This window comes from Corapipo altera, unplaced genomic scaffold, assembly GCF_003945725.1.
Source record: "Corapipo altera isolate COAL_440 unplaced genomic scaffold, ASM394572v1 126, whole genome shotgun sequence".
Lineage (NCBI taxonomy): Eukaryota > Metazoa > Chordata > Aves > Passeriformes > Pipridae > Corapipo > Corapipo altera.
Window position 1 is genome coordinate 2,466,142 of NW_020884937.1, and position 4,373 is coordinate 2,470,514.

General features: G+C 47.4%; 1 long non-coding RNA gene across 1 annotated transcript; it reads left to right on the forward strand.

Moving 5' to 3' along the window:
• Window positions 1-194: 194 nt before the first annotated feature.
• Window positions 195-1,997, forward strand: LOC113955322. Its single transcript, XR_003530493.1, has 3 exons — window positions 195-301; window positions 472-594; window positions 1,800-1,997. It is a non-coding gene; the product is annotated as an uncharacterized LOC113955322 (long non-coding RNA).
• The last annotated feature ends 2,376 nt before the right edge of the window (window positions 1,998-4,373 follow it).

Genomic DNA, 4,373 nt, shown 5'->3' on the forward strand with positions numbered 1-4,373 from the left:
GGGGGTTGGAATGGGGATGAGGCTGCAGCTGGGGATGGGGGTGGGGCTGAGAATGGGGATTGGGATGCAGATGGGAATGAAGTGTGGGGATGGGGATAGGGTGTGGGAATGGGACTGAGGATGGGGATGGGGATGGGAATGAGAGTGGAGTGTGGGGATGGGCTGTAGGTATGGGGATGAGGCTGGGGCTGGGGTATGGAGAGGGGGATGGGGTTCGGGGCCTGAGGATGGGAGTACTCATCCAGCTGAGCAGTGGGAGCCGTGCTGGAGCACCAGCAGCAGCCAAAGAAGGGGGGAAACAGTGGGATTTTCCCAGTGATACATTCACAGAGCTGGGACACCACAGCCAGATCACCTTCTGCGATCTCTTGGGTGAAACAAAACCAAGCTCTGTAGCTCAGATCTTGTGCTGGTGCTTCAGGATGGACTCTCTACATCCCAAGTGACAGATGGATTTCTCTTTTTAATTAGGAGCTGCTGCACAAGATGAGCTGGGATACAAAGCACATTTGCCATCTTCCTTCCTCCTGGGGGTGCCAGGCATAGAGACAAGTCAGGAGGTCCCACATCTGACATCAACCCCTGATCCTTGAGGTTGTTCATGGTCATGGGGTTGTTCAGCCTGGAGAAGAGGTGGCTCAAGGGAAACCTCATGGCAGCCTTTCAGTGCTTACAAGGGGTTATAAAAAAGTGGCAGAGTAGCTTTTCCCATGGTCAGATAGAGATAGGACAAGGGGGAATGGTTTGAAATTAAAAGAAGAGAGATTTAGATTAGATATTGGGAAGGAATTCCTGGCTGTGAGGGTGGTGAGGCCCTGGCACAGGTTGCCCAGAGAAGCTGTGGCTGCCCCATCCCTGGAAGTGTCCAAGGCCAGGTTGGATGGGCTTGGAGCAACCTGGGACAGTAGAAGGTGTCCCTGCCCATGGCAGGGGGTGGAACTGGATGAGCTTTAATGATCTTCCAACCCAAACCACTCTCTGATACAATTCTGTGATTCTCATTGTGAGTGTTGGGGCAATAACACATCACAAACTCTTCTCCCAGGACATTCATCTGAAAAAACAGCAGAATAAAGATAGTAAACAATAAATCACTATTGAACATGGGAGCTCTGAATTCCAAAAATCTTGACATAGACACATTATCTGCTGTTCTAACAGCTTCCACTTCTCAGGAAAACACCATACTCCTGCAAGTCTGTATTCTTTCACAGATCTGATTCCATCCCTGCTGAGGGTTTCCTTGGAATCTTCCTGTTGGTCGTGTGGGGAAAAAGGATGTTTTTGGGCTGCTGGGGAACAGCAATAGATGAGCTTAATTCCAAAGACTTCTTGAAGCCATGCAGGATGTGTTTTGGTGTAATTTGATCTCATTCACTCTGCCTTTGAAGGGAACAGCTCCCTCTTTGCTGTCACTACTTAAAGTGGCTTGGTAGGTTTTTTCCTCCAGTTTTTAGACCTTTCTTAGGAATCTGATGACCAAGCAAGTTCACAACACAGTGGGTACACTGACTGCTGAGCAGTTGCTGCATCTGTGCTCCCATTTGTGTTACAGAATCCCAGAATGGTTTGGGTTGGAAGGGACATTAAAGCTCATCCAGTTCCAACCCCTGCCCTGGGCAGGGACACCTTCCACTAGAGGAGGTTGCTCCAAGCCCTGTCCAACCTGGCTTTGGACACTTCCAGGTTGAAGGCTGAATCCAAACAATTATAAGGAACAAATGTTCCCATCTACATCAGCAGTGATCTGCCCAGTGGTGCAGAAGAGATGCAATAAGGTGATTTTTCTCTTGCCACAGCTCCAACTGTGAGCAATGTGAACAATGAAGCACACACTGAACTTCCAAGGAAAACAAGGTTATGTGCAGACAGGCTTGAGCCAGATAAGCTGAGATGATCTGTATCCCATATGAGAAGCTTTGCCAGGGAATTTGAAGCCAGTCTTTGCTTCCATTTTGAAGCAGAAAATCCTTATGTCAAAGTGAAAACTGTAGAGTAAAGAAAATAAACATAATCATGCACCACTGAATACTGGAGTGTTGGAAGAATCTTGTGTTAATCAATACAAACAAACAAACAAACAAAAATCCAAGCAAACCCAGGGCACAGTCTGAAATTGCAGCAGCTCCCAGTTTACCATGTAGCCAGGCCACTTTCCTAATCCTGAATGTCAAGTGATGGAAAGGATGCCAAGTCACGTGGATAAGAGGTGGCAAAGCAGATAAATTAAATATATGTTTTAAGGTTTGAATATATTTTAAAGTCTCCTTCCTCAAGGTTCTCTAGAGTGGGTCGGTGCAGGGTCAGGCAGCCCAGCCAAGGGGATTGTACAAACTCCTGCAGTAGTCCCTAAATCCCTGTGAAGCTGTGGAAGTGCCAGCCAGCAGTGCTTTGCTGTGAAAATAACCCACTGAATGAGTTTTTACACTTTCATCTCTTGTATTAAATGCAAATTCACTTCTTATGGCCGTGGCATGGGGGTAAGAAAGAGGCAGGGTGCTCACCCACTCAGGAAAACATGATTTTTTGCCTGACCTTCTATTCAAATTATCATGCCAACCACAAAACAAAGGACTGCTTTATTAGATTGCTTGCCATCAGGATTTCCTTAGGATTTAATGATCCCAGCCATGAGTAGGAAAGAACAGAGCATGGCAAATACTGAGACTTACCCTAAGAGGTTTAAATTAAACCAGAAGAAAACACACTGACATGCAAAACCCTTGACAGCTTTCTGGGTGAATAGAAGTTGGCATTTGATGGTTGTGTTAAAATAGACATTATGGCTTGTTGGAGCTCAAATGTCTTCCCCAACACTTCCTGAGTGAGCAGGAGGGCTGGGCACAAACCCTGGGCTTAAAAGGCCACAGTGCTGGTTCCAAGGTAAACAATTGTGAATTATCCAGCTGACAGCACACAGCTCTGCTTAAAAGGAAAGGTACACCCAAGTCTGAAAAAGGAGGCTCTGGCAGTCTTTCTGCATTTCACAAACTCTTATTTATGGTGTGTGGATGCACCTCGTGTGTGACTGAATAGCAGAGTTAAACCACTGCTGTGTGTCTGAGGGCAGGGGGAGAGTAGAGATTAGGAAGAAATTCTTCCCTATGACTCTTGTAACTGTGGTAAGAACTGCTTCGACTCCTTGAGCGATCTCTGCTGTACCACCCTCTGCTTCTGCTGCTGGAGTAGCTTCTTGACCTACAGTGAACAACAGGACAGAATAGAACTGAAGAGGAAGCAAAAACCAGTTATAAATCTTTATCTTTTAAGCTAAATATTTATTCTATGCTTACCATTAAGTTGATCACAGGGCTGGAGCACCTCTGGTGTTCATCCAGGAGAAGAGAAAGCTCCAAGGACATCTTGGAGCCCCTTCCAGTGCTTGAAGGGGCTCCAGGAGAGCTGGAGAGGAGCTGGGGACGAGGGATGGAGGGACAGGACAAGGGGGAATGGCTTCCCGTTGCCAGACAGCAGGGTTAGATGAAATATTGGGAAGAAATTCTTGGCTATGAGGGTGGGGAGGCCCTGGCACAGGTTGCCCAGAGAAGCTGTGGCTGCCCCTGGATCCCTGGAAGTGTCCAAGGCCAGGCTGGACAGGGATTGGAGCAATGTGGGATAGTGGAATGTGTCCCTGCCCATGGCAAGGGGTGGAACAAGATGGTCTTCAAAGTCCTTTCCAAACCCATTCTTGGATTCTATGATCTTAGATATGCAAACAGTGAATCCAAAACATCAGCTAAATGGAGAAAGAGTGTAAGATTAAAACCTCCTCTGCATGCTCAAATTTATACCTGTCCAGGAACAACAGCCTCAGTGAAAAGATGCTGGAGGAGATATCAGTCATTTTCTGAGTGAAGATTTGATATCTTATCCAAGACAGGTCGTAGCCAGGTGGGGGTTGGTCTCCTCTCCAGGTAACGAGTGACAAGACCAAGGGAAATGACCTCAAGTTGCACCAGGGGAGGTTTAGGTTGGACACTGGGAAAAAATTTCCTCACCAAAAGGGTAGTCAGGCATTGGAACAGGCTGCCCAGGGAAGCAATGGAATCACCATCCCTGGGAGTGTTCCAAAGGTGTGTGGATGTGGCACTTGGGGACATGGTTTAGTGGGGAACACGGCGGTGCTGGGTGAACGGTTGGACTCAATGATCTCAGAGGTCTTTTCCAACCTAAATGATTCCATGATTTTATGATGGATCACGACACTCCTCTGATAGTGGCTGGCAAGGCCAGGTAGCTCAAGGCCCTGGTCTGTAGCCAGTGTTTCTTTGCAGCAGCCACATTTCTCTCAGCAGGGAGACCCTGTCACGAGTCATGTCTCCAAACATTTTGTGTCACCACCACATCAGTGAAAGCCCCTGGCTGAACTCTAC